The sequence below is a fragment of the Amia ocellicauda genome, unplaced genomic scaffold (genome assembly GCF_036373705.1).
Source record: "Amia ocellicauda isolate fAmiCal2 unplaced genomic scaffold, fAmiCal2.hap1 HAP1_SCAFFOLD_26, whole genome shotgun sequence".
NCBI lineage: Eukaryota > Metazoa > Chordata > Actinopteri > Amiiformes > Amiidae > Amia > Amia ocellicauda.
The window spans coordinates 1,988,969-2,012,551 of record NW_027102823.1 but is presented as its reverse complement, the minus strand read 5'-3'; the positions used below and the strand labels follow the sequence as shown (position 1 = coordinate 2,012,551).

The following is a 23,583-nucleotide window of genomic DNA, read 5'->3' as shown; positions in this document are numbered from 1 at the left end:
CATCGTAAATAACAAACAGAAATCAAACTACCTTCTGGCCTGACCTTCTAGCTTGACCTTATCTTTCTTAAGTATACAAGAGAGAAAAACAGGTATTAGAGAAAGAATTTCTAACTTTCCTTCCACACTGCAAACATGGTGTGGAAAAGTGCTACATGATGATGAATGATGATGAAATATTACATCCATAGATAATGTAGTCCAACTGGTTCATGCTCCTCGTTTATTGATGTCAATGGATCTCATTATCCTGAAACTTTCATGATCGAAACATGGAATATTGTTTGTCAGTTTCCATAAAATTATGCATTAAGAGTAATGCAACAGTCACTTATCATTTTGAGCAGCTGTATCAATTGATAGTTAGATCTTTGTAATGAAATGAATAGACAGTGATCTCAGATGTAATGTGTGAATTGCATTTTGAAATGGTAATACTTTGATGTTAAGTTGTGTCATTTTAGTTCAATGAACAAATGATCTGAGGTTGATGTGTATTGTATCCAAGCAATTGTAAAAAAGTGTTAGAGTTTTGAAAAATGTGCATTTTGATCATCGGGTGTGAGTTTAGTGTCTAGAGTTTTGAAAAATGACATCAAGGTTCTGAAATGAGTGCCAAAGTGATTGTAAAAAAGTGTAATATCAGGGGACAGTGGCTATTAGTGATCTGGCCTTCCGTGGCCTCTGTATTAATGTAACAGGTCACATTGTATGTGTACACTGATACTTGATAGTATAATATAGTACAAGTAAAAAACATACATAGGTATCATAGAAGTATTTTGCAGAAATGATTATGGATAGTTATCAAAATGGAGAGGAAATGCTAAATCCAGTCTCCCCAGGCTGAGCTTCTATTGCTGCACCTGCTAAGTGGCTGCTGGCCCCACTATATGGATAGAGCCACACCAAGTACAAGAGTCTCCCCATTGCTATTTATATCTCCCTATCCAGTCTTCTATAGGTGTCAGGGTGGGGTGCCTATTCCCCTGCATGCTTTGAAACCTATAGCACCTGGGACGCACACTTGGGATCCGGTTCCTCTGCCCCTCACATACACATGAGGAATACCAGGTGCTCAATACGTCATACTGTCTCTTTCATCTCATGTGTAAACTATGGACAAATACATGACTAAACGTGTTTAGTTGCTTTTCCCAGAATGCTTTGCGCCACGATATGCAAATAACGGGGACTATGATTGGCTCCCTGACATTACCCACACTGCGACTGATGCTACCCATTTCACTACCCAACAAAGACCCATAATATGCGTGTGTCTGTCTGTCTGTCTGTCAAAGTATGTGTGTGTGTTTCTGTGTGTGTCTGTGTCTGTCTGTCTGTGTGTGAAAGTGTGTGTGTGTCTGTCTGTCTGTCTGTCATGTAACTTGCACATCTGTGAGGGCACCACTAATGCAGAAAGAGATGTACACATATTGTTTATTTTCCATATATATGTATGTATGTATGTATGCATGTCCAATTGCTTTGACAATACAAATGAATTGAATTGAGAGGGAGAGAGAGAGAGTAAGAGAGAGAGAGAGAGAGACAGACAGACAGACAGACAGAGAGACACACACACACACACACACACACACACAGAAAGCCAGCCAGCCAGCTCAGCGATGACATGACGAGCCTCTCTCAGCTTACTGCTATGACATCACAGAGCACGTACATTCCGTTTAACAAATCGTTAAACAAAAAAGGTTATAAACACATTGACTACAACACCGGTTAGTAAGACGAAGGTGAGTCTCTCGTTAGTATTATTAGTCAGACATTAAATAACTACGCAGGTTAGTATTTATGTCAGGTAACTTCTCGTTATATATATATCAGTCTCATTTACGTTTAGGTGCCGAGAAAGATCCTATTTGTTACCACAATTTCCCTTAACTGATTATTATTCAATGATTAAGGATAGGCAGGGCCACCAATAATCTAATGTCTATTAACTTGTGTCAATTTCAGACTAAACAGTTAAACAGGAATGAGAAGATATTTCTCGGCGTTGACAGATTTTATTTCTAAAATTATCAACAAAACAGTTTAATGCAACTCACATTTATATTTAAGAAAACTAAATGATATTACACATTCTAGAGTTATGAATCACAGATTAACATTTCTAATTGATTTCTCAAATGTCATGAATCACAAACTCCAAACTGTTAAACTTATGTGAACTTCGTCGCAGAGAGGCCTCTCTGGCTTCGGGCTCAGATAACAGCACACGGCACGAGGTCCGTGTGGTTTGGAACAAAGGCAGTCCGGTTCGGCTTTGTCCAAGAACTTCCACTCAGTCGATGCACCTGGAAGTTGGGGTTTCGGGAATGTAGAGTCGTTTCCAAACAGATTTTCCATTGGTTTGAAGGCTCCAAGGTTGTGCACAAAATCTTCTTTGTAAGCATGGTTCCACCGTAGTTACTTGAAGACGAAGTCTTTGAGGAAAGCAGGGCCCTGTTTGTTCCAAGGGTCAAGTTTCTTAAGACTCAAATAGCTATTTAAGTGACTGACACTTTCGTATTCAGTCGACTTAGTCAATTGTCCAGCTGTAAAACTCCACTGATCAGGTGGGTCTGTGAAGTTATTTATTTAATAAAGTCCTTTAAAATAATTCTTCGCTCAATCTCCTTCTCATAGTTTAACTCTTCTGTTGCCGGCAAAGACTTGGTTGGTTTCTGATTCCGGTTCTGGCAACAGAGCTACAGGTTGAGCTGTGGCAGCGAGTTTCTGGTTCAGGTGAGAGAGAGAGAGAGAGAAAGACTGTCCGCTGTTCCTTATAGTCTGTCAGATCAGTAGGTGATTGGTCCCTGAGTTCTTGAGATTGGATTTCGGTTTCAGCCCCCAGTGTCCTATTGGAGGGAGGCTTTATTTATGACTGATGTCAATCCATGCCATCTTTTGGAAATGCCGGTTGGCCTGGGTTCGTAGCTCTATGTCGGGATTTCGGCTCTCATCCACTTCAAAGAGTTTTTATCACCTACAGGCCCCTTTCTCCAGACATCTCATAGCAGAATTCCAAACTATTTGGCCTCTTCTCGGTGCCATCCTCCCCAAAACTGTCACTTTGATGCAAACCAGTTCCAAGCTGATGAGCTAAGGAAATCTGATAACTTTGGGGGGGGAGAGGTCTTCTTTAGATCAGTGCTTCAGCTCAGAGCCCAAATGCTCTTATCCAAATACACCCAACATAACGCTACATATGTATGTATGTATGTATATATGTGTAGAAGGAAAATTAGAAATTATTTTCTTACACCTGTTTTTCTCTCTTGTATACTTAAGAAAGATACGGTCAAGCTAGAAGGTCAGCCCAGAAGATAGTTTGATTTCTGTTTGTTATTTACGATGAGAACCTTGGAGACATTGTCAAACGGTATGACCTACGTGCCTGTTCCCTAAAACCATGTGTTGACCTATGAACTCTGTTCTATAATGATATATGTTCTGCTTAGTTAGCCTTTAAGATAACATAGTAATGACTTTCTAGCATGTATGGATGTATGTATGTATGTATATATATATATATATATATATATATATATATATATGTATGTATGTCCAATTGCTTTGACAATACAAATGAATTGAATTGAGAGGAAGAGAGAGAGAGAGAGAGAGAGAGAAAGAGAGAGAGAGAGACAGACAGACAGACAGACAGCTCAGCGATGACATCACGAGCCTCTCTCAGCTGACTGCTATGACATCACAGAGCACGTACATTCCGTTGCTTGTCGTCTGTCAACCACTCAGTCACTGCTAGCCAGACTGTCCCTAAGACAAAGTGTACAATACTTCAATTATATCTCCTCCAGACAGATAAAGAGTATTAAGAGCTACGATGAAGATACCCAGGAGACGTAAAAAGCTTGCATCACCTGGTATTTCCTGGAGGTCACCCATCCAAGTACTAACCAGGCCCTGGCCCGTTTAGTTTCCAAGGTCTGACGAGACCGGGCACGTTCAGGACGGTGTGGCCGCAAGCCGAGATGCCTGGCTGCATGATGTCTCTTAAAGGCTGGCGGGTATTGACGGAATTTCCAGCAAAAAATAAAAAATAAAAAAATAAAAAAATGGAGGGAAAAATAACAGTGCAGGAAAGGGTGTTGAAAGTAGCCGGGAACGTGTACAATTCTTCAATTATATCTCCTCCAGACAGAAAGAGAGTATTAAGAGCTACGATGAAGTTACCCAGGAGACGTAAAAAGCTTGCAGCACCTGGTATTTCTAGGAGATCTCCCATCCAAGTACTGACCAGGCCATGCCCCGTTTAGCTTCCGAGATCTGACGAGACGGGGTGCGTCCAGGACGGTGTAGCCGCAAGCCGAGAGGCCTGGCTGCATGATGTCTCTTAAAGGCTGACGGGTGTTGACGGAACTTCCAGCAAATAAAAAAAGAAAAATGGAGGGAAAAATATCAGTTCAGCAAAGGGTGTTGAAAGTAGCCGGGTACGTGTACATTTCTTCAATTATATCTCCTCCAGACAGAAAGAGAGTATTAAGATCTACGATGATGTTACCCAGGAGACGTATAAAGCTTGCAGCACCTGGTATTTCCAGGAGGTCACCCATCCAAGTACTGACCAGGCCCTGCCCTGTATAGCTTCCGAGATCTGATGAGATCGGTCGCGTTCAGGACGGCGTGGCCGCAAGCCGAGACGCCTGGCAGCATGATGTCTCTTAAAGGCGGGCGGGTTTTGACGGACCTTCCAGCAAAAAAAAAAAGAAAAATGAAAAATGGAGGGAAAAATATCAGTGCAGCAAAGGGTGTTGAAAGTTGCCGGGTACGTGTACATTTCTTCAATTGTATCTTCTCCTGACAGAAAGAGAGTATTAAGAGCTACAATGAAGTTACTCAGGAGACTAAGAAGCTTGCAGCACCAGGTATTTCCAGAAGGTCTCCCATCCAAGTACTGACCAGGTCTTGCCCCGTTTAGCTTCCGAGATCTGATGAGATCGGGCGCGTTCAGGACGGTGTGGCCGCAAACCTAGAGGCCTGGATGTATGAAGTCTCTTAAAGGCTGGCGGGTATTGACGGAAGTTCCAGCAAAAAAAAAAGAAATAAGAAAAATGGAGGGAAAAATATCAGTGCAGCAAAGGGTGTTAAATGTAGCTGGGTACGTGTACAATACTTCAATTATATCTCCTCCAGACAGAAAGCGAGTATGAAGAGCTACGATGAAGTTACCCAAGTGATGTAAAAAGCTTGCAGCACCTGGTATCTCCAGGAGGTCTCCCATCTAAGTACTGACCAGGCCCTGCCCCGTTTAGCTTCCGAGATCTGACGAGATCGTGCGCATTCAGGATGGTGTGGCCACAAGCCGAGATGCCTGGCTGCATGATGTCTCTTAAAGGCTGGAGGATATTGACAGAACTTCCAGCAAAATAAAGAAGAAAAAAGAAAAATGGAGGGAAAAATATCAGTGCAGCAAAGGGAGTTGAAAGTAGCCGGGTACGTGTACAATTCTTCAATTATATCTCCTCCAGACAGAAAGAGAGTATTAAGAGCTATGATGAAGTTACCCAGGAGACGTAAGAAGCTTGCAGCACCTGGTATTTCCAGGAGGTCTCCCATCCAAGTACAGAATAGACACTGCCCCGTTTAGCTTCCGAGATCTGATGAGATTGGGCGCGTTCAGGATGGTGTGGCCGCAAACCAAGAGGCCTGGCTGCATGATGTCTCTTAAAGGCTGGCGGGTATTGACGGAACTGCCAGCAAAAAAAAAAAAGAAAAATAGAGGGAAATATACCAGTGCAGCAAAGGGTGTTGAAAGTAGCCGGGTACGTGTACAATTCTTCAATTATATCTCCTGGAGACAGAAAGAGAGTATTAAGAGCTACGATGAAGTTACCCAGGAGACGTAAAAAGTTTGCAGCACCTGGTATTTCTAGGAGGTCTCCCATCCAAGTACTGACCAGGCCCTGCCCCGTTTAGCTTCCGAGATCTGACGAGATCGGGCGCATTCAGGACGGTGTGGCCGCAAGCCGAGAGGCCTGGCTACATGATGTCTCTTAATGGCTGGCGGGTATTGACGGAACTTCCAGCAAAAAAAAAAAAAAAAAAAAAAGAAAAAGAAAAATGGAGGGAAAAATATCAGTGCAGTAATGGGTTTTGAAAGTAGCCGGGTACGTGTACAATACTTCAATTATATCTCCTCCAGACAGATAGAGAGTATTAAGAGCTACGATAAAGTTACCCAGGAGAAGTAAAAGCTTGCAGCACCAGGTATTTCCAGGAGGTCTCACATTCATGTACTGACCAGGTCCTGCCCCGTTTAGCTTCCGAGATCTGACGAGATCGGGCGCGTTCAGGATGGTGTGGCCGCAAGCCGAGATGCCTGGCTGCATGATGTCTCTTAAAGGCTGGCGGGTATTGACGGAACTGCCAGCAAAAAAAAAAAAGAAAAATAGAGGGAAATATACCAGTGCAGCACAGGGTGTTGAAAGTAGCCGGGTACGTGTACAATTCTTCAATTATATCTCCTGGAGAAAGAAAGAGAGTATTAAGAGCTACGATGAAGTTACCCAGGAGACGTAAAAAGCTTGCAGCACCTGGTATTTCCAGGAGGTCACACATCCAAGTACTGACCAGGCCCTGCCCCGTTTAGCTTCCGAAATCTGATATGATCGGGCGCGTTCAGGACGGTGTGACTACAAGCCAAGAGGCCTGGCTGCATGATGTCTCTTAAAGGCTGGCGGATATTGACGGAACTTCCAGCAAAAAAATAAAATAAAAAGAAAAATGGAGGGAAAAATATCAGTGCAGCAAAGGCTGTTGAAAGTAGCCTAGTACGTGTACAATTCTTCAATTATATCTCCTCCAGACAGAAAGAGAGTATTAAGAGCTACGATGAAGTTACCCAGGAGACGTAAAAAGCTTGCAGCACCTGGTATTTCTAGGAGGTCTCCCATCCAAGTACTGACCAGGCCCTGCCCCGTTTAGCTTCCGAGATCTGACGAGATCGGGCGCATTCAGGACGGTGTGGCCGCAAGCCGAGAGGCCTGGCTACATGATGTCTCTTAATGGCTGGCGGGTATTGACGGAACTTCCAGCAAAAAAAAAAAAAAAAAAAAAGAAAAAGAAAAATGGAGGGAAAAATATCAGTGCAGTAATGGGTTTTGAAAGTAGCCGGGTACGTGTACAATACTTCAATTATATCTCCTCCAGACAGATAGAGAGTATTAAGAGCTACGATAAAGTTACCCAGGAGAAGTAAAAGCTTGCAGCACCAGGTATTTCCAGGAGGTCTCACATTCATGTACTGACCAGGTCCTGCCCCGTTTAGCTTCCGAGATCTGACGAGATCGGGCGCGTTCAGGATGGTGTGGCCGCAAGCCGAGATGCCTGGCTGCATGATGTCTCTTAAAGGCTGGCGGGTATTGACGGAACTGCCAGCAAAAAAAAAAAAGAAAAATAGAGGGAAATATACCAGTGCAGCACAGGGTGTTGAAAGTAGCCGGGTACGTGTACAATTCTTCAATTATATCTCCTGGAGAAAGAAAGAGAGTATTAAGAGCTACGATGAAGTTACCCAGGAGACGTAAAAAGCTTGCAGCACCTGGTATTTCCAGGAGGTCAAACATCCAAGTACTGACCAGGCCCTGCCCCGTTTAGCTTCCGAAATCTGATATGATCGGGCGCGTTCAGGACGGTGTGACTACAAGCCAAGAGGCCTGGCTGCATGATGTCTCTTAAAGGCTGGCGGATATTGACGGAACTTCCAGCAAAAAAATAAAATAAAAAGAAAAATGGAGGGAAAAATATCAGTGCAGCAAAGGCTGTTGAAAGTAGCCTAGTACGTGTACAATTCTTCAATTATATCTCCTCCAGACAGAAAGAGAGTATTAAGAGCTACGATGAAGTTACCCAGGAGACGTAAAAAGCTTGCAGCACCTGGTATTTCTAGGAGGTCTCCCATCCAAGTACTGACCAGGCCCTGCCCCGTTTAGCTTCCGAGATCTGACGAGATCGGGCGCATTCAGGACGGTGTGGCCGCAAGCCGAGAGGCCTGGCTACATGATGTCTCTTAATGGCTGGCGGGTATTGACGGAACTTCCAGCAAAAAAAAAAAAAAAAAAAAAAGAAAAAGAAAAATGGAGGGAAAAATATCAGTGCAGTAATGGGTTTTGAAAGTAGCCGGGTACGTGTACAATACTTCAATTATATCTCCTCCAGACAGATAGAGAGTATTAAGAGCTACGATAAAGTTACCCAGGAGAAGTAAAAGCTTGCAGCACCAGGTATTTCCAGGAGGTCTCACATTCATGTACTGACCAGGTCCTGCCCCGTTTAGCTTCCGAGATCTGACGAGATCGGGCGCGTTCAGGATGGTGTGGCCGCAAGCCGAGATGCCTGGCTGCATGATGTCTCTTAAAGGCTGGCGGGTATTGACGGAACTGCCAGCAAAAAAAAAAAAGAAAAATAGAGGGAAATATACCAGTGCAGCACAGGGTGTTGAAAGTAGCCGGGTACGTGTACAATTCTTCAATTATATCTCCTGGAGAAAGAAAGAGAGTATTAAGAGCTACGATTAAGTTACCCAGGAGACGTAAAAAGCTTGCAGCACCTGGTATTTCCAGGAGGTCACACATCCAAGTACTGACCAGGCCCTGCCCCGTTTAGCTTCCGAAATCTGATATGATCGGGCGCGTTCAGGACGGTGTGACTACAAGCCAAGAGGCCTGGCTGCATGATGTCTCTTAAAGGCTGGCGGATATTGACGGAACTTCCAGCAAAAAAATAAAATAAAAAGAAAAATGGAGGGAAAAATATCAGTGCAGCAAAGGCTGTTGAAAGTAGCCTAGTACGTGTACAATTCTTCAATTATATCTCCTCCAGACAGAAAGAGAGTATTAAGAGCTACGATGAAGTTACCCAGGAGACGTAAAAAGCTTGCAGCACCTGGTATTTCTAGGAGGTCTCCCATCCAAGTACTGACCAGGCCCTGCCCCGTTTAGCTTCCGAGATCTGACGAGATCGGGCGCATTCAGGACGGTGTGGCCGCAAGCCGAGAAGCCTGGCTACATGATGTCTCTTAATGGCTGGCGGGTATTGACGGAACTTCCAGCAAAAAAAAAAAAAAAAAAAAAAGAAAAAGAAAAATGGAGGGAAAAATATCAGTCCAGTAATGGGTTTTGAAAGTAGCCGGGTACGTGTACAATACTTCAATTATATCTCCTCCAGACAGATAGAGAGTATTAAGAGCTACGATAAAGTTACCCAGGAGACGTAAAAGCTTGCAGCACCAGGTATTTCCAGGAGGTCTCACATTCATGTACTGACCAGGTCCTGCCCCGTTTAGCTTCCGAGATCTGACGAGATCAGGCGCGTTCAGGATGGTGTGGCCGCAAGCCGAGATGCCTGGCTGCATGATGTCTCTTAAAGGCTGGCGGGTATTGACGGAACTGCCAGCAAAAAAAAAAAAGAAAAATAGAGGGAAATATACCAGTGCAGCACAGGGTGTTGAAAGTAGCCGGGTACGTGTACAATTCTTCAATTATATCTCCTGGAGAAAGAAAGAGAGTATTAAGAGCTACGATGAAGTTACCCAGGAGAAGTAAAAAGCTTGCAGCACCTGGTATTTCCAGGAGGTCACACATCCAAGTACTGACCAGGCCCTGCCCCGTTTAGCTTCCGAAATCTGATATGATCGGGCGCGTTCAGGACGGTGTGACTACAAGCCAAGAGGCCTGGCTGCATGATGTCTCTTAAAGGCTGGCGGATATTGACGGAACTTCCAGCAAAAAAATAAAATAAAAAGAAAAATGGAGGGAAAAATATCAGTGCAGCAAAGGGTGTTGAAAGTAGCCTAGTACGTGTACAATTCTTCAATTATATCTCCTGGAGACAGAAAGAGAGTATTAAGAGCTACGATGAAGTTACCCAGGAGACGTAAAAGGCTTGCAGCACCTGGTATTTCTAGGAGGTCTCCCATCCAAGTACTGACCAGGCCCTGCCCCGTTTAGCTTCCGAGATCTGACGAGATCGGGCGCAATCAGGACGGTGTGGCCGCAAGCCGAGAGGCCTGGCTGCATGATGTCTCTTAAAGGTTGGCGGGTATTGACGGAACTTCCAGCAAAAAAAAAAAAAAAAAAGAAAAATGGATGGAAAAATATCAGTGCAGCAAAGGGTGTTGACAGTAGCTGGGTACGTGTACAATACTTCAAATATATCTCCTCCAGACAGATAGAGAGTATTAAGAGCTACGATAAAGTTACCCAGGAGACATAAAAGCTTGCAGCACCAGGTATTTCCAGGAGGTCTCACATTCATGTACCGACCAGGTCCTTCCCCGTTTAGCTTCCAAGATCTGACGAGATCGGGCGAGTTCAGGATGGTGTGGCCGCAAGCCGAAAGGCCTGGCTGCATGATGTCTCTTAAAGGTTGGCGGGTATTGACGGAACTTCCAGCAAAAAAAAATAAAAAAAAAATAGAAAAATGGAGGGAAAAATATCAGTGCAGGAAAGGGTGTTGAAAGTAGCCGGGTACGTGTACAATTCTTCAATTATATCTCCTGCAGACTGAAAGAGAGTATTAAGAGCTACGATAAAGTTACCCAGGAGACGTAAAAGCTTGCAGCACCTGGTATTTCCAGGAGGTCTCACATTCAAGTACTGACCAGGTCCTGCCCCGTTTAGCTTCCGAGATCTGACGATATCATGCGCATTCAGGACGGTGTGGCCAAAAGCCGAGAGGCCCGGCTGCATGATGTCTTTTTAAGGCTGGCGGGTATTGACGGAACTTCCAGCAAAAAAAAAAAGAAAAAAGAAAAATGGAGGGAAAAATATCAGTGCAGCAAAGGCTGTTGAAAGTAGCCGGGTACGTGTACAATACTTCAATTATATCTCCTCCAGACAGATAGAGAGTATTAAGAGCTACGATGAAGTTTCCCAGGAGACGTAAAAAGCATGCAGCACCTGGTATTTCCAGGAGGTCTCCCATCCAAGTACTGACCAGGCCCTGCCCCGATTGGCTTCCGAGATCTGACGAGATCGGGCGTGTTCAGGACGGTGTGGCCGCAAGCCAAGAGGCCGGGCTGCATGATGTCTCTTAAAGGCTAGCGGGTATTGACGGAACTTCCAGCAAAAAATAAAAAATAAATAAATAGAAAAATGGAGGGAAAAATATCAGTGCAGGACAGGGTGTTGAAAGTAGCCGGGTACATGTACAATTCTTCAATTATATCTCCTCCAGACTGAATGAGAGTATTAAGAGCTACTCTGAAGTTACCCAGGAGATGTAAAAAGCTTTCAGCACCTGGTATTTCCAGGAGGTCACCCATCCAATTACTGACCAGGCCCTGCCTAGTTTCTCTTCCGAGATCTGACGAGATCTTGCGTCTTCAGGACGGTGTGGCCTCAAGCCAAGAGGCCTGGCTGCATGATGTGTCTTAAAGGCTGGAGGGTATTGATGGAACTTCCAGCAAAAAACAAAAGAAAAAAGAAAAATGGAGGGAAAAATATCAGTGCAGCAAATGGTGTTGACAGTAGCTGGGTACGTGTACAATTCTTCAATTATATCTCCTCCAGACAGATAGAGAGTATTAAGAGCTACGATAAAGTTACCCAGGAGACGTAAAAGCTTGCAGCACCAGGTATTTCCAGGAGGTCTCACATTCAAGTACTGACCAGGTCCTGCCCCGTTTAGCTTCCGAGATCTGACGAGATCGGGCGCGTTCAGGACGGTGTGGCCGCAAGCCGAGATGTCTGGCTGCATGATGTCTCTTAAAGGCTGGCGGGTATTGACGGAACTTCCAGCAAAAAAAAAAAAAAAAAGAAAAATGGATGGAAAAATATCAGTGCAGCAAAGGGTGTTGACAGTAGCTGGGTACGTGTACAATACTTCAATTATATCTCCTCCAGACAGATAGAGAGTATTAAGAGCTACGATAAAGTTACCCAGGAGACGTGAAAGCTTGCAGGACCAGGTATTTCCAGGAGGTCTCACATTCATGTACTGACCAGGTCCTGCCCCGTTTAGCTTCCAAGATCTGACGAGATCGGGCGAGTTCAGGATGGTGTGGCCGCAAGCCGAAAGTCCTGGCTGCATGATGTCTCTTAAAGGTTGGCGGGTATTGACGGAACTTCCAGCAAAAAAAAAAAAAAAAAATGGATGGAAAAATATCAGTGCAGCAAAGGGTGTTGACAGTAGCTGGGTACGTGTACAATACTTCAATTAAATCTCCTCCAGACAGATAGAGAGTATTAAGAGCTACGATAAAGTTACCCAGGAGACGTAAAAGCTTGCAGCACGAGGTATTTCCAGGAGGTCTCACATTCATGTACTGACCAGGTCCTGCCCCATTTAGCTTCCGAGATCTGACGAGATCGGGCGCGTTCAGGATGGTGTGGCTGCAAGCCGAGATGCCTGGCTGCATGATGTCTCTTAAAGGCTGGCGGGTATTGACGGAACTGCCAGCCAAAAAAAAAAAGAAAAATAGAGGGAAAAATACCAGTGCAGCAAAGGGTGTTGAAAGTAGCCGGGTACGTGTACAATTCTTCAATTATATATTCTCCAGACAGAAAGAGAGTATTAAGAGCTACGATGAAGTTCCCCAGGAGACGTAAAAAGCTGGCAGCACCTGGTATTTCCAGAAGGTCTCCCATCCAAGTACTGACCAGGCCCTGCCCCATTTAGTTTCCGAGATCTTCCGAGATCGGGCGGGTTCAGGACTGTGTGTCCGCAAACCGAGAGGCCTGGTTGCATGATGTCTCTTAAAGGCTGGCGGGTATTGACGGAACGTCCAGCAAAAAAAAAAAAAAAAAAAAAAAAAAAAAAAATGGACGGAAAAATATCAGTGCAGCAAAGGATGTTGACAGTAGCTGGGTACGTGTACAATACTTCAATTATATCTCCTCCAGACAGATAGAGAGTATTAAGAGCTACGATAAAGTTACCCAGGAGACGTAAAAGCTTGCAGCACCAGGTATTTCCAGGAGGTCTCACATTCATGTACTGACCAGGTCCTGCCCCGTTTAGCTTCCGAGATCTGACGAGATCGGGCACGTTCAGGATGGTGTGGCCGCAAGCCGAGATGCCTGGCTGCATGATGTCTCTTAAAGGCTGGCGGGTATTGACGGAACTGCCAGCAAAAAAAAAAAAGAAAAATTGAGGGAAATATACCAGTGCAGCAAAGGGTGTTGAAAGTAGCCTAGTACGTGTACAATTCTTCAATTATATCTCCTGGAGACAGAAAGAGAGTATTAAGAGCTACGATGAAGTTACCCAGGAGACGTAAAAGGCTTGCAGCACCTGGTATTTCTAGGAGGTCTCCCATCCAAGTACTGACCAGGCCCTGCCCCGTTTAGCTTCCGAGATCTGACGAGATCGGGCGCATTCAGGACGGTGTGGCCGCAAGCCGAGAGGCCTGGCTGCATTATGTCTCTTAAAGGTTGGCGGGTATTGACGGAACTTCCAGCAGAAAAAAAAAAAAAAAAGAAAAATGGATGGAAAAATATCAGTGCAGCAAAGGATGTTGACAGTAGCTGGGTACGTGTACAATACTTCAATTATATCTCCTCCAGACAGATAGAGAGTATTAAGAGCTACGATAAAGTTACCCAGGAGACGTAAAAGCTTGCAGCACCAGGTATTTCCAGGAGGTCTCACATTCATGTACTGACCAGGTCCTGCCCCGTTTAGCTTCCGAGATCTGACGAGATCGGGCGCGTTCAGGATGGTTTTGCCGCAAGCCGAGATGCCTGGCTGCATGATGTCTCTTAAAGGCTGGCGGGTATTGTCGGAACTGCCAGCAAAAAAAAAAAAAAGAAAAATACAGGGAAATATACCAGTGCAGCAAAGGGTGTTGAAAGTAGCCTAGTACGTGTACAATTCTTCAATTATATCTCCTGGAGACAGAAAGAGAGTATTAAGAGCTACGATGAAGTTACCCAGGAGACGTAAAAGGCTTGCAGCACCTGGTATTTCTAGGAGGTCTCCCATCCAAGTACTGACCAGGCCCTGCCCCGTTTAGCTTCCGAGATCTGACGAGATCGGGCGCATTCAGGACGGTGTGGCCGCAAGCCGAGAGGCCTGGCTGCATTATGTCTCTTAAAGGTTGGCGGGTATTGACGGAACTTCCAGCAAAAAAAAAAAAAAAAAAGAAAAATGGATGGAAAAATATCAGTGCAGCAAAGGGTGTTGACAGTAGCTGGGTACGTGTACAATACTTCAATTATATCTCCTCCAGACAGATAGAGAGTATTAAGAGCTACGATAAAGTTACCCAGGAGACGTAAAAAGCTTGCAGCACCTGGAATTTCTAGGAGGTCTCCCATCCAAGTACTGACCAGGCCCTGCCCCGTTTAGCTTCCGAGATCTGACGAGATCGGGAGCGTTGAGGATGGTGTGGCCGCAAGCCAAGATGCCTGGCTGCATGATGTCTCTTAAAGGTTGGCGGGTATTGACGGAACTGCCAGCAAAAAAAAAAAAGAAAAATAGAGGGAAAAATACCAGTGCAGCAAAGGGTGTTGAAAGTAGCCGGGTACGTGTACAATTCTTCAATTATATCTTCTCCAGACAGAAAGAGAGTATTAAGAGCTACGATGAAGTTACCCAGGAGACGTAAAAAGCTGGCAGCACCTGGTATTTCCAGGAGGTCTCACATTTAAGTACTGACCAGGCCCTGCACCGTTTAGCTTCCGAGATCTGACGAGATCGGGCGCGTTCAGGACGGTGTGGCCGCAAGCCGAAAGCCCTGGCTGCATGATGTCTCTTAAAGGCTGGCGGGTATTGACGGAACTGCCAGCAAAAAAAAAAAAAAAAAAAAAAAAAAAAAGAAAAATGGATGGAAAAATATCAGTGCAGCAAAGGATGTTGACAGTAGCTGGGTACGTGTACAATACTTCAATTATATCTCCTCCAGACAGATAGAGAGTATTAAGAGCTACGATAAAGTTACCCAGGAGACGTAAAAGCTTGCAGCACCAGGTATTTCCAGGAGGTCTCACATTCATGTACTGACCAGGTCCTGCCCCGTTTAGCTTCCGAGATCTGACGAGATCGGGCACGTTCAGGATGGTGTGGCCGCAAGCCGAGATGCCTGGCTGCATGATGTCTCTTAAAGGCTGGCGGGTATTGACGGAACTGCCAGCAAAAAAAAAAAAGAAAAATAGAGGGAAATATACCAGTGCAGCAAAGGGTGTTGAAAGTAGCCTAGTACGTGTACAATTCTTCAATTATATCTCCTGGAGACAGAAAGAGAGTATTAAGAGCTACGATGAAGTTACCCAGGAGACGTAAAAGCTTGCAGCACCAGGTATTTCCAGGAGGTCTCACATTCATGTACTGACCAGGTCCTGCCCCGTTTAGCTTCCGAGATCTGACGAGATCGGGCACGTTCAGGATGGTGTGGCCGCAAGCCGAGATGCCTGGCTGCATGATGTCTCTTAAAGGTTGGCGGGTATTGACAGAACTTCAAGCAAAAAAAAAAAAAATAAAAAAAATAAAAATGGATGGAAAAATATCAGTGCAGCAAAGGGTGTTGACAGTAGCTGGGTACGTGTACAATACTTCAATTATATCTCCTCCAGACAGATAGAGAGTATTAAGAGATACGATAAAGTTACCCAGGAGACGTAAAAGCTTGCAGCACCAGGTATTTCCAGGAGGTCTCACATTCATGTACTGACCAGGTCCTGCCCCGTTTAGCTTCCGAGATCTGACGAGATCGGGCACGTTCAGGATGGTGTGGCCGCAAGCCGAGATGCCTGGCTGCATGATGTCTCTTAAAGGCTGGCGGGTATTGACGGAACTGCCAGGAAAAAAAAAAAAGAAAAATAGAGGGAAATATACCAGTGCAGCAAAGGGTGTTGAAAGTAGCCTAGTACGTGTACAATTCTTCAATTATATCTCCTGGAGACAGAAAGAGAGTATTAAGAGCTACGATGAAGTTACCCAGGAGACGTAAAAGGCTTGCAGCACCTGGTATTTCTAGGAGGTCTCCCATCCAAGTACTGACCAGGCCCTGCCCCGTTTAGCTTCCGATATCTGACGAGATCGGGCGCATTCAGGACGGTGTGGCCGCAAGCCGAGATGCCTGGCTGCATGATGTCTCTTAAAGGTTGGCGGGTATTGACAGAACTTCCAGCAGAAAAAAAAAAAAAAAAGAAAAATGGATGGAAAAATATCAGTGCAGCAAAGGATGTTGACAGTAGCTGGGTACGTGTACAATACTTCAATTATATCTCCTCCAGACAGATAGAGAGTATTAAGAGCTACGATAAAGTTACCCAGGAGACGTAAAAGCTGGCAGCACCAGGTATTTCCAGGAGGTCTCACATTCATGTACTGACCAGGTCCTGCCCCGTTTAGCTTCCGAGATCTGACGAGATCGGGCACGTTCAGGATGGTGTGGCCGCAAGCCGAGATGCCTGGCTGCATGATGTCTCTTAAAGGTTGGCGGGTATTGACAGAACTTCAAGCAAAAAAAAAAAAAAAATAAAAAATAAAAATGGATGGAAAAATATCAGTGCAGCAAAGGGTGTTGACAGTAGCTGGGTACGTGTACAATACTTAAATTATATCTCCTCTGGACAGATAGAGAGTATTAAGAGCTACGATGAAGTTACCCAGGAGACGTAAAAGGCTTGCAGCACCTGGTATTTCTAGGAGGTCTCCCATCCAAGTACTGACCAGGCCCTGCCCCGTTTAGCTTCCGAGATCTGACGAGATCGGGCGCATTCAGGACGGTGTGGCCGCAAGCCCAGAGGCCTGGCTGCATTATGTCTCTTAAAGGTTGGCGGGTATTGACGGAACTTCCAGCAGAAAAAAAAAAAAAAAAAGAAAAATGGATGGAAAAATATCAGTGCAGCAAAGGGTGTTGACAGTAGCTGGGTACGTGTACAATACTTCAATTATATCTCCATCCAGACAGATAGAGAGTATTAAGAGCTACGATAAAGTTACCCAGGAGACGTAAAAGCTTGCAGCACCAGGTATTTCCAGGAGGTCTCACATTCATGTACCGACCAGGTCCTGCCCCGTTTAGCTTCCAAGATCTGACGAGATCGGGCGAGTTCAGGATGGTGTGGCCGCAAGCCGAGACGCCTGGCTGCATGATGTCTCTTAAAGGTTGGCGGGTATTGACAGAACTTCAAGCAAAAAAAAAAAAAAAAAAAAAAAAAAAAATGGATGGAAAAATATCAGTGCAGCAAAGGGTGTTGACAGTAGCTGGGTACGTGTACAATACTTAAATTATATCTCCTCCGGACAGATAGAGAGTATTAAGAGCTACGATGAAGTTCCCCAGGAGACGTAAAAAGCTGGCAGCACCTGGTATTTCCAGGAGGTCTCACATTTAAGTACTGACCAGGTCCTGCCCCGTTTAGCTTCCGAGATCTGACAAGATCGGGCGCGTTCAGGACGGTGTGGCCGCAAGCCGAGATGTCTGGCTGCATGATGTCTCTTAAAGGCTGGCGGGTATTGACGGAACTGCCAGCAAAAAAAAAAAAGAAAAATAGAGGGAAATATACCAGTGCAGCAAAGGGTGTTGAAAGTAGCCGGGTACGTGTACAATTCTTCAATTATATCTCCTGGAGACAGAAAGAGAGTATTAAGAGCTACGATGAAGTTACCCAGGAGACGTAAAAAGCTTGCAGCACCTGGTATTTCTAGGAGGTCTCCCATCCAAGTACTGACCAGGCCCTGCACCGTTTAGCTTCCGAGATCTGACGAGATCGGGCGCATTCAGGACGGTGTGTCCACAAGCCGAAAGCCCTGGCTGCATGATGTCTCTTAAAGGTTGGCGGGTATTGACGGAACTTCCAGCAAAAAAATAAAAGAAAAAAAGAAAAAAGAAAAATGGATGGAAAAATATCAGTGCAGCAAATGGTGTTGACAGTAGCTGGGTACGTGTACAATACTTCAATTATATCTCCTCCAGACAGATAGAGAGTATTAAGAGTTACGATGAAGTTACCCAGGAGACGTAAAAAGCTTGCAGCACCTGGTATTTCTAGGAGGTCTCCCATCCAAGTACTGACCAGGCCCTGCACCGTTTAGCTTCCGAGATCTGACGAGATCGGGCGCGTTCAGGACGGTGTGGCCGCAAGCCGAAAGCCCTGGCTGCATGATGTCTCTTAAAGGCTGGCGGGTATTGACGGAACTGCCAGCAAAAAAAAAAAAAAAAAAAAAAAAAAAAAGAAAAATGGATGGAAAAATATCAGTGCAGCAAAGGATGTTGACAGTAGCTGGGTACGTGTACAATACTTCAATTATATCTCCTCCAGACAAATAGAGAGTATTAAGAGCTACGATAAAGTTACCCAGGAGACGTAAAAGCTTGCAGCACCAGGTATTTCCAGGAGGTCTCACATTCATGTACCGACCAGGTCCTGCCCCGTTTAGCTTCCGAGATCTGACGAGATCGGGCGAGTTCAGGATGGTGTGGCCGCAAGCCGAGACGCCTGGCTGCATGATGTCTCTTAAAGGCTGGCGGGTATTGACGGAACTGCCAGGAAAAAAAAAAAAGAAAAATAGAGGGAAATATACCAGTGCAGCAAAGGGTGTTGAAAGTAGCCTAGTACGTGTACAATTCTTCAATTATATCTCCTGGAGACAGAAAGAGAGTATTAAGAGCTACGATGAAGTTACCCAGGAGACGTAAAAGGCTTGCAGCACCTGGTATTTCTAGGAGGTCTCCCATCCAAGTACTGACCAGGCCCTGCCCCGTTTAGCTTCCGAGATCTGACGAGATCGGGCGCATTCAGGACGGTGTGGCCGCAAGCCGAGAGGCCTGGCTGCATTATGTCTCTTAAAGGTTGGCGGGTATTGACGGAACTTCCAGCAGAAAAAAAAAAAAAAAAGAAAAATGGATGGAAAAATATCAGTGCAGCAAAGGATGTTGACAGTAGCTGGGTACGTGTACAATACTTCAATTATATCTCCTCCAGACAGATAGAGAGTATTAAGAGCTACGATAAAGTTACCCAGGAGACGTAAAAAGCTTGCAGCACCTGGTATTTCTAGGAGGTCTCCCATCCAAGTACTGACCAGGCCCTGCACCGTTTAGCTTCCGAGATCTGACGAGATCGGGCGCATTCAGGACGGTGTGTCCACAAGCCGAAAGCCCTGGCTGCATGATGTCTCTTAAAGATTGGCGGGTATTGACGGAACTTCCAGCAAAAAAATAAAAGAAAAAAAGAAAAAAGAAAAATGGATGGAAAAATATCAGTGCAGCAAATGGTGTTGACAGTAGCTGGGTACGTGTACAACACTTCAATTATATCTCCTCCAGACAGATAGAGAGTATTAAGAGTTACGATGAAGTTACCCAGGAGACGTAAAAAGCTTGCAGCACCTGGTATTTCTAGGAGGTCTCCCATCCAAGTACTGACCAGGCCCTGCACCGTTTAGCTTCCGAGATCTGACGAGATCGGGCGCGTTCAGGACGGTGTGGCCGCAAGCCGAAAGCCCTGGCTGCATGATGTCTCTTAAAGGCTGGCGGGTATTGACGGAACTGCCAGCAAAAAAAAAAAAAAAAAAAAAAAAAAAAAAAGAAAAATGGATGGAAAAATATCAGTGCAGCAAAGGATGTTGACAGTAGCTGGGTACGTGTACAATACTTCAATTATATCTCCTCCAGACAAATAGAGAGTATTAAGAGCTACGATAAAGTTACCCAGGAGACGTAAAAGCTTGCAGCACCAGGTATTTCCAGGAGGTCTCACATTCATGTACCGACCAGGTCCTGCCCCGTTTAGCTTCCGAGATCTGACGAGATCGGGCGAGTTAAGGATGGTGTGGTCGCAAGCCGAGACGCCTGGCTGCATGATGTCTCTTAAAGGCTGGCGGGTATTGACGGAACTGCCAGGAAAAAAAAAAAAGAAAAATAGAGGGAAATATACCAGTGCAGCAAAGGGTGTTGAAAGTAGCCTAGTACGTGTACAATTCTTCAATTATATCTCCTGGAGACAGAAAGAGAGTATTAAGAGCTACGATGAAGTTACCCAGGAGACGTAAAAGGCTTGCAGCACCTGGTATTTCTAGGAGGTCTCCCATCCAAGTACTGACCAGGCCCTGCCCCGTTTAGCTTCCGAGATCTGACGAGATCGGGCGCATTCAGGACGGTGTGGCCGCAAGCCGAGAGGCCTGGCTGCATTATGTCTCTTAAAGGTTGGCGGGTATTGACGGAACTTCCAGCAGAAAAAAAAAAAAAAAAGAAAAATGGATGGAAAAATATCAGTGCAGCAAAGGATGTTGACAGTAGCTGGGTACGTGTACAATACTTCAATTATATCTCCTCCAGACAGATAGAGAGTATTAAGAGCTACGATAAAGTTACCCAGGAGACGTAAAAGGCTTGCAGCACCTGGTATTTCCAGGAGGTCTCACATTCATGTACTGACCAGGTCCTGCCCCGTTTAGCTTCCGAGATCTGACGAGATCGGGCACGTTCAGGATGGTGTGGCCGCAAGCCAAGATGCCTGGCTGCATGATGTCTCTTAAAGGTTGGCGGGTATTGACGGAACTTCCAGCAGAAAAAAAAAAAAAAAAAGAAAAATGGATGGAAAAATATCAGTGCAGCAAAGGGTGTTGACAGTAGCTGGGTACGTGTACAATACTTCAATTATATCTCCATCCAGACAGATAGAGAGTATTAAGAGCTACGATAAAGTTACCCAGGAGACGTAAAAGCTTGCAGCACCAGGTATTTCCAGGAGGTCTCACATTCATGTACCGACCAGGTCCTGCCCCGTTTAGCTTCCAAGATCTGACGAGATCGGGCGAGTTCAGGATGGTGTGGCCGCAAGCCGAGACGCCTGGCTGCATGATGTCTCTTAAAGGTTGGCGGGTATTGACAGAACTTCAAGCAAAAAAAAAAAAAAAAAAAAAAAAAAAAATGGATGGAAAAATATCAGTGCAGCAAAGGGTGTTGACAGTAGCTGGGTACGTGTACAATACTTAAATTATATCTCCTCCGGACAGATAGAGAGTATTAAGAGCTACGATGAAGTTACCCAGGAGACGTAAAAAGCTTGCAGCACCTGGTATTTCTAGGAGGTCTCCCATCCAAGTACTGACCAGGCCCTGCCCCGTTTAGCTTCCGAGATCTGACGAGATCGGGCGCGTTCAGGATGGTGTGGCCGCAAGCCAAGATGCCTGGCTGCATGATGTCTCTTAAAGGCTGGCGGGTATTGCCGGAACTGCCAGCAAAAAAAAAAAAGAAAAATAGAGGGAAAAATACCAGTGCAGCAAAGGGTGTTGAAAGTAGCCGGGTACGTGTACAATTCTTCAATTATATCTTCTCCAGACAGAAAGAGAGTATTAAGAGCTACGATGAAGTTCCCCAGGAGACGTAAAAAGCTGGCAGCACCTGGTATTTCCAGGAGGTCTCACATTTAAGTACTGACCAGGTCCTGCCCCGTTTAGCTTCCGAGATCTGACAAGATCGGGCGCGTTCAGGACGGTGTGGCCGCAAGCCGAGATGTCTGGCTGCATGATGTCTCTTAAAGGCTGGCGGGTATTGACGGAACTGCCAGCAAAAAAAAAAAAGGAAAATAGAGGGAAATATACCAGTGCAGCAAAGGGTGTTGAAAGTAGCCGGGTACGTGTACAATTCTTCAATTATATCTCCTGGAGACAGAAAGAGAGTATTAAGAGCTACGATGAAGTTACCCAGGAGACGTAAAAAGCTTGCAGCACCTGGTATTTCTAGGAGGTCTCCCATCCAAGTACTGACCAGGCCCTGCACCGTTTAGCTTCCGAGATCTGACGAGATCGGGCGCATTCAGGACGGTGTGTCCACAAGCCGAAAGCCCTGGCTGCATGATGTCTCTTAAAGGTTGGCGGGTATTGACGGAACTTCCAGCAAAAAAATAAAAGAAAAAAAGAAAAAAGAAAAATGGATGGAAAAATATCAGTGCAGCAAAGGGTGTTGACAGTAGCCGGGTACGTGTACAATACTTCAATTATATCTCCTCCAGACAGAGAGAGAGTATTAAGAGCTACGATAAAGTTACCCAGGAGACGTAAAAGCTTGCAGCACTAGGTATTTCCAGGAGGTCTCACTATCATGTACTGACCAGGTCCTGCCCCGTTTAGCTTCCGAGATCTGACGAGATCGGGCGCGTTCAGGATGGTGTGGCCGCAAGCCAAGAGGCCTGGCTACATGATGTCTCTTAAAGGTTGGCGGGTATTGACGGAACTTCCAGCAAAAAAAAAAAAAAAAAAAAGAAAAATGGATGGAAAAATATCAGTGCAGCAAATGGTGTTGACAGTAGCTGGGTACGTGTACAATACTTCAATTATATCTCCTCCAGACAGATAGAGAGTATTAAGAGTTACGATGAAGTTACCCAGGAGACGTAAAAAGCTTGCAGCACCTGGTATTTCTAGGAGGTCTCCCATCCAAGTACTGACCAGGCCCTGCCCCGTTTAGCTTCCGAGATCTGACGAGATCGGGCGCATTCAGGACGGTGTGGCCACAAGCCGAAAGGCCTGGCTGCATGATGTCTCTTAAAGGTTGGCGGGTATTGACGGAACTTCCAGCAAAAAAAAAAAAAAAAAAAAATAGAAAAATGGAGGGAAAAATATCAGTGCAGGAAAGGGTGTTGAAAGTAGCCGGGTACGTGTACAATTCTTCAATTATATCTCCTGCAGACTGAAAGAGAGTATTAAGAGCTACGATAAAGTTACCCAGGAGACGTAAAAAGCTTGCAGCACCTGGTATTTCTAGGAGGTCTCCCATCCAAGTACTGACCAGGACCTGACCCGTTTAGCTTCCGAGATCTGACGAGATCGGGCGCATTCAGGACGGTGTGGCCACAAGCCGAAAGGCCTGGCTGCATGATGTCTCTTAAAGGTTGGCGGGTATTGACGGAACTTCCAGCAAAAAAAAAAAAAAAAAATGGATGGAAAAATATCAGTGCAGCAAAGGGTGTTGACAGTAGCTGGGTACGTGTACAATACTTCAATTAAATCTCCTCCAGACAGATAGAGAGTATTAAGAGCTACGATGAAGTTTTCCAGGAGACGTAAAAAGCTTTCAGCACCTGGTATTTCCAGGAGGTCACCCATCCAATTACTGACCAGACCCTGCCCAGTTTTTCTTCCGAGATCTGACGAGATTTTGCATCTTCAGGACGGTGTGGCCTCAAGCCAAGAGGCCTGGCTGCATAATGTCTCTTAAAGGCTGGAGGGTATTGATGGAACTTCCAGCAAGAAACAAAAGAAAAAAGAAAAATGGAGGGAAAAATATCAGTGCAGCAAAGCTTGTTGAAGGTAGCCAGGTACGTGTACAATTCTTCAATTATATCTCCTCCAGACAGATAGAGAGTATTAAGAGCTACGATAAAGTTACCCAGGAGACGTAAAAGCTTGCAGCACCAGGTATTTCCAGGAGGTCTCACATTCAAGTACTGAACAGGTCCTGCCCCGTTTAGCTTCCGAGATCTGACGAGATCGGGCGCGTTCAGGACGGTGTGGCCGCAAGCCGAGATGCCTGGCAGCATGATGTCTCTTAAAGGCTGGCGGGTATTGACGGAACTGCCGGAAAAAAAAAAAAAGAAAAATAGAGGGAAAAATACCAGTGCAGCAAAGGGTGTTGAAAGTAGCCGGGTACGTGTACAATTCTTC

The 23,583-nt window shown here is 45.2% G+C and overlaps 20 non-coding genes and 37 pseudogenes across 20 annotated transcripts; all 57 read right to left on the bottom strand.

The window, feature by feature from the left end:
• Nucleotides 1-3,875: 3,875 nt before the first annotated feature.
• LOC136727296 (uncharacterized) lies at nucleotides 3,876-3,994 on the bottom strand (annotated as a pseudogene).
• Nucleotides 3,995-4,215: 221 nt separating this feature from the next.
• LOC136726596 (uncharacterized) lies at nucleotides 4,216-4,334 on the bottom strand (annotated as a pseudogene).
• A 209-nt stretch (nucleotides 4,335-4,543) lies between these two features.
• On the bottom strand, nucleotides 4,544-4,662 carry LOC136727022 (5S ribosomal RNA). The gene has a single exon (XR_010808389.1). It is a non-coding gene; the product is annotated as a 5S ribosomal RNA (ribosomal RNA).
• Nucleotides 4,663-4,877: 215 nt separating this feature from the next.
• LOC136727016 (5S ribosomal RNA) lies at nucleotides 4,878-4,996 on the bottom strand. Its single transcript, XR_010808384.1, has one exon. It is a non-coding gene; the product is annotated as a 5S ribosomal RNA (ribosomal RNA).
• A 215-nt stretch (nucleotides 4,997-5,211) lies between these two features.
• Nucleotides 5,212-5,330, bottom strand: LOC136727113 (uncharacterized; annotated as a pseudogene).
• A 216-nt stretch (nucleotides 5,331-5,546) lies between these two features.
• On the bottom strand, nucleotides 5,547-5,665 carry LOC136726683 (uncharacterized; annotated as a pseudogene).
• A 210-nt stretch (nucleotides 5,666-5,875) lies between these two features.
• Nucleotides 5,876-5,994, bottom strand: LOC136726925 (5S ribosomal RNA). Its single transcript, XR_010808301.1, has one exon. It is a non-coding gene; the product is annotated as a 5S ribosomal RNA (ribosomal RNA).
• A 225-nt stretch (nucleotides 5,995-6,219) lies between these two features.
• On the bottom strand, nucleotides 6,220-6,338 carry LOC136727230 (uncharacterized; annotated as a pseudogene).
• A 210-nt stretch (nucleotides 6,339-6,548) lies between these two features.
• LOC136727324 (uncharacterized) lies at nucleotides 6,549-6,667 on the bottom strand (annotated as a pseudogene).
• A 216-nt stretch (nucleotides 6,668-6,883) lies between these two features.
• LOC136727307 (5S ribosomal RNA) lies at nucleotides 6,884-7,002 on the bottom strand. The gene has a single exon (XR_010808422.1). It is a non-coding gene; the product is annotated as a 5S ribosomal RNA (ribosomal RNA).
• A 224-nt stretch (nucleotides 7,003-7,226) lies between these two features.
• LOC136727229 (uncharacterized) lies at nucleotides 7,227-7,345 on the bottom strand (annotated as a pseudogene).
• Nucleotides 7,346-7,555: 210 nt separating this feature from the next.
• Nucleotides 7,556-7,674, bottom strand: LOC136726524 (uncharacterized; annotated as a pseudogene).
• Nucleotides 7,675-7,890: 216 nt separating this feature from the next.
• LOC136727294 (5S ribosomal RNA) lies at nucleotides 7,891-8,009 on the bottom strand. Its single transcript, XR_010808421.1, has one exon. It is a non-coding gene; the product is annotated as a 5S ribosomal RNA (ribosomal RNA).
• Nucleotides 8,010-8,234: 225 nt separating this feature from the next.
• LOC136727227 (uncharacterized) lies at nucleotides 8,235-8,353 on the bottom strand (annotated as a pseudogene).
• A 210-nt stretch (nucleotides 8,354-8,563) lies between these two features.
• On the bottom strand, nucleotides 8,564-8,682 carry LOC136727323 (uncharacterized; annotated as a pseudogene).
• Nucleotides 8,683-8,898: 216 nt separating this feature from the next.
• On the bottom strand, nucleotides 8,899-9,017 carry LOC136727281 (5S ribosomal RNA). The gene has a single exon (XR_010808420.1). It is a non-coding gene; the product is annotated as a 5S ribosomal RNA (ribosomal RNA).
• A 225-nt stretch (nucleotides 9,018-9,242) lies between these two features.
• Nucleotides 9,243-9,361, bottom strand: LOC136727359 (uncharacterized; annotated as a pseudogene).
• A 210-nt stretch (nucleotides 9,362-9,571) lies between these two features.
• On the bottom strand, nucleotides 9,572-9,690 carry LOC136727322 (uncharacterized; annotated as a pseudogene).
• A 216-nt stretch (nucleotides 9,691-9,906) lies between these two features.
• LOC136726585 (5S ribosomal RNA) lies at nucleotides 9,907-10,025 on the bottom strand. The gene has a single exon (XR_010808215.1). It is a non-coding gene; the product is annotated as a 5S ribosomal RNA (ribosomal RNA).
• Nucleotides 10,026-10,240: 215 nt separating this feature from the next.
• LOC136726701 (uncharacterized) lies at nucleotides 10,241-10,359 on the bottom strand (annotated as a pseudogene).
• Nucleotides 10,360-10,578: 219 nt separating this feature from the next.
• LOC136726845 (uncharacterized) lies at nucleotides 10,579-10,697 on the bottom strand (annotated as a pseudogene).
• Nucleotides 10,698-10,913: 216 nt separating this feature from the next.
• LOC136726989 (5S ribosomal RNA) lies at nucleotides 10,914-11,032 on the bottom strand. The gene has a single exon (XR_010808359.1). It is a non-coding gene; the product is annotated as a 5S ribosomal RNA (ribosomal RNA).
• Nucleotides 11,033-11,253: 221 nt separating this feature from the next.
• Nucleotides 11,254-11,372, bottom strand: LOC136726851 (uncharacterized; annotated as a pseudogene).
• A 215-nt stretch (nucleotides 11,373-11,587) lies between these two features.
• On the bottom strand, nucleotides 11,588-11,706 carry LOC136727089 (uncharacterized; annotated as a pseudogene).
• A 214-nt stretch (nucleotides 11,707-11,920) lies between these two features.
• Nucleotides 11,921-12,039, bottom strand: LOC136726734 (uncharacterized; annotated as a pseudogene).
• A 209-nt stretch (nucleotides 12,040-12,248) lies between these two features.
• LOC136726642 (uncharacterized) lies at nucleotides 12,249-12,367 on the bottom strand (annotated as a pseudogene).
• A 552-nt stretch (nucleotides 12,368-12,919) lies between these two features.
• Nucleotides 12,920-13,038, bottom strand: LOC136727340 (uncharacterized; annotated as a pseudogene).
• Nucleotides 13,039-13,248: 210 nt separating this feature from the next.
• LOC136727036 (5S ribosomal RNA) lies at nucleotides 13,249-13,367 on the bottom strand. The gene has a single exon (XR_010808397.1). It is a non-coding gene; the product is annotated as a 5S ribosomal RNA (ribosomal RNA).
• Nucleotides 13,368-13,582: 215 nt separating this feature from the next.
• Nucleotides 13,583-13,701, bottom strand: LOC136727351 (uncharacterized; annotated as a pseudogene).
• A 212-nt stretch (nucleotides 13,702-13,913) lies between these two features.
• On the bottom strand, nucleotides 13,914-14,032 carry LOC136727024 (5S ribosomal RNA). The gene has a single exon (XR_010808391.1). It is a non-coding gene; the product is annotated as a 5S ribosomal RNA (ribosomal RNA).
• Nucleotides 14,033-14,248: 216 nt separating this feature from the next.
• On the bottom strand, nucleotides 14,249-14,367 carry LOC136726958 (5S ribosomal RNA). The gene has a single exon (XR_010808331.1). It is a non-coding gene; the product is annotated as a 5S ribosomal RNA (ribosomal RNA).
• A 210-nt stretch (nucleotides 14,368-14,577) lies between these two features.
• Nucleotides 14,578-14,696, bottom strand: LOC136727374 (uncharacterized; annotated as a pseudogene).
• A 226-nt stretch (nucleotides 14,697-14,922) lies between these two features.
• LOC136727338 (uncharacterized) lies at nucleotides 14,923-15,041 on the bottom strand (annotated as a pseudogene).
• Nucleotides 15,042-15,250: 209 nt separating this feature from the next.
• LOC136727336 (uncharacterized) lies at nucleotides 15,251-15,369 on the bottom strand (annotated as a pseudogene).
• Nucleotides 15,370-15,589: 220 nt separating this feature from the next.
• Nucleotides 15,590-15,708, bottom strand: LOC136727335 (uncharacterized; annotated as a pseudogene).
• Nucleotides 15,709-15,918: 210 nt separating this feature from the next.
• On the bottom strand, nucleotides 15,919-16,037 carry LOC136726942 (5S ribosomal RNA). The gene has a single exon (XR_010808316.1). It is a non-coding gene; the product is annotated as a 5S ribosomal RNA (ribosomal RNA).
• Nucleotides 16,038-16,252: 215 nt separating this feature from the next.
• Nucleotides 16,253-16,371, bottom strand: LOC136726538 (uncharacterized; annotated as a pseudogene).
• A 221-nt stretch (nucleotides 16,372-16,592) lies between these two features.
• On the bottom strand, nucleotides 16,593-16,711 carry LOC136727012 (5S ribosomal RNA). Its single transcript, XR_010808380.1, has one exon. It is a non-coding gene; the product is annotated as a 5S ribosomal RNA (ribosomal RNA).
• Nucleotides 16,712-16,928: 217 nt separating this feature from the next.
• Nucleotides 16,929-17,047, bottom strand: LOC136726656 (uncharacterized; annotated as a pseudogene).
• A 221-nt stretch (nucleotides 17,048-17,268) lies between these two features.
• LOC136726516 (uncharacterized) lies at nucleotides 17,269-17,387 on the bottom strand (annotated as a pseudogene).
• A 210-nt stretch (nucleotides 17,388-17,597) lies between these two features.
• On the bottom strand, nucleotides 17,598-17,716 carry LOC136727178 (uncharacterized; annotated as a pseudogene).
• A 225-nt stretch (nucleotides 17,717-17,941) lies between these two features.
• Nucleotides 17,942-18,060, bottom strand: LOC136726966 (5S ribosomal RNA). Its single transcript, XR_010808338.1, has one exon. It is a non-coding gene; the product is annotated as a 5S ribosomal RNA (ribosomal RNA).
• A 226-nt stretch (nucleotides 18,061-18,286) lies between these two features.
• On the bottom strand, nucleotides 18,287-18,405 carry LOC136726544 (uncharacterized; annotated as a pseudogene).
• Nucleotides 18,406-18,615: 210 nt separating this feature from the next.
• LOC136727000 (5S ribosomal RNA) lies at nucleotides 18,616-18,734 on the bottom strand. Its single transcript, XR_010808369.1, has one exon. It is a non-coding gene; the product is annotated as a 5S ribosomal RNA (ribosomal RNA).
• A 216-nt stretch (nucleotides 18,735-18,950) lies between these two features.
• Nucleotides 18,951-19,069, bottom strand: LOC136727177 (uncharacterized; annotated as a pseudogene).
• Nucleotides 19,070-19,294: 225 nt separating this feature from the next.
• Nucleotides 19,295-19,413, bottom strand: LOC136726965 (5S ribosomal RNA). Its single transcript, XR_010808337.1, has one exon. It is a non-coding gene; the product is annotated as a 5S ribosomal RNA (ribosomal RNA).
• A 228-nt stretch (nucleotides 19,414-19,641) lies between these two features.
• LOC136726729 (uncharacterized) lies at nucleotides 19,642-19,760 on the bottom strand (annotated as a pseudogene).
• Nucleotides 19,761-19,970: 210 nt separating this feature from the next.
• Nucleotides 19,971-20,089, bottom strand: LOC136726988 (5S ribosomal RNA). Its single transcript, XR_010808358.1, has one exon. It is a non-coding gene; the product is annotated as a 5S ribosomal RNA (ribosomal RNA).
• Nucleotides 20,090-20,305: 216 nt separating this feature from the next.
• LOC136727287 (uncharacterized) lies at nucleotides 20,306-20,424 on the bottom strand (annotated as a pseudogene).
• A 217-nt stretch (nucleotides 20,425-20,641) lies between these two features.
• Nucleotides 20,642-20,760, bottom strand: LOC136726655 (uncharacterized; annotated as a pseudogene).
• A 221-nt stretch (nucleotides 20,761-20,981) lies between these two features.
• Nucleotides 20,982-21,100, bottom strand: LOC136727380 (5S ribosomal RNA). The gene has a single exon (XR_010808429.1). It is a non-coding gene; the product is annotated as a 5S ribosomal RNA (ribosomal RNA).
• A 210-nt stretch (nucleotides 21,101-21,310) lies between these two features.
• Nucleotides 21,311-21,429, bottom strand: LOC136726515 (uncharacterized; annotated as a pseudogene).
• A 210-nt stretch (nucleotides 21,430-21,639) lies between these two features.
• On the bottom strand, nucleotides 21,640-21,758 carry LOC136727176 (uncharacterized; annotated as a pseudogene).
• Nucleotides 21,759-21,982: 224 nt separating this feature from the next.
• On the bottom strand, nucleotides 21,983-22,101 carry LOC136726671 (uncharacterized; annotated as a pseudogene).
• Nucleotides 22,102-22,319: 218 nt separating this feature from the next.
• On the bottom strand, nucleotides 22,320-22,438 carry LOC136726863 (5S ribosomal RNA). The gene has a single exon (XR_010808245.1). It is a non-coding gene; the product is annotated as a 5S ribosomal RNA (ribosomal RNA).
• A 221-nt stretch (nucleotides 22,439-22,659) lies between these two features.
• Nucleotides 22,660-22,778, bottom strand: LOC136727026 (5S ribosomal RNA). The gene has a single exon (XR_010808393.1). It is a non-coding gene; the product is annotated as a 5S ribosomal RNA (ribosomal RNA).
• A 544-nt stretch (nucleotides 22,779-23,322) lies between these two features.
• Nucleotides 23,323-23,441, bottom strand: LOC136727160 (uncharacterized; annotated as a pseudogene).
• Between the last annotated feature and the right edge of the window lie 142 nt (nucleotides 23,442-23,583).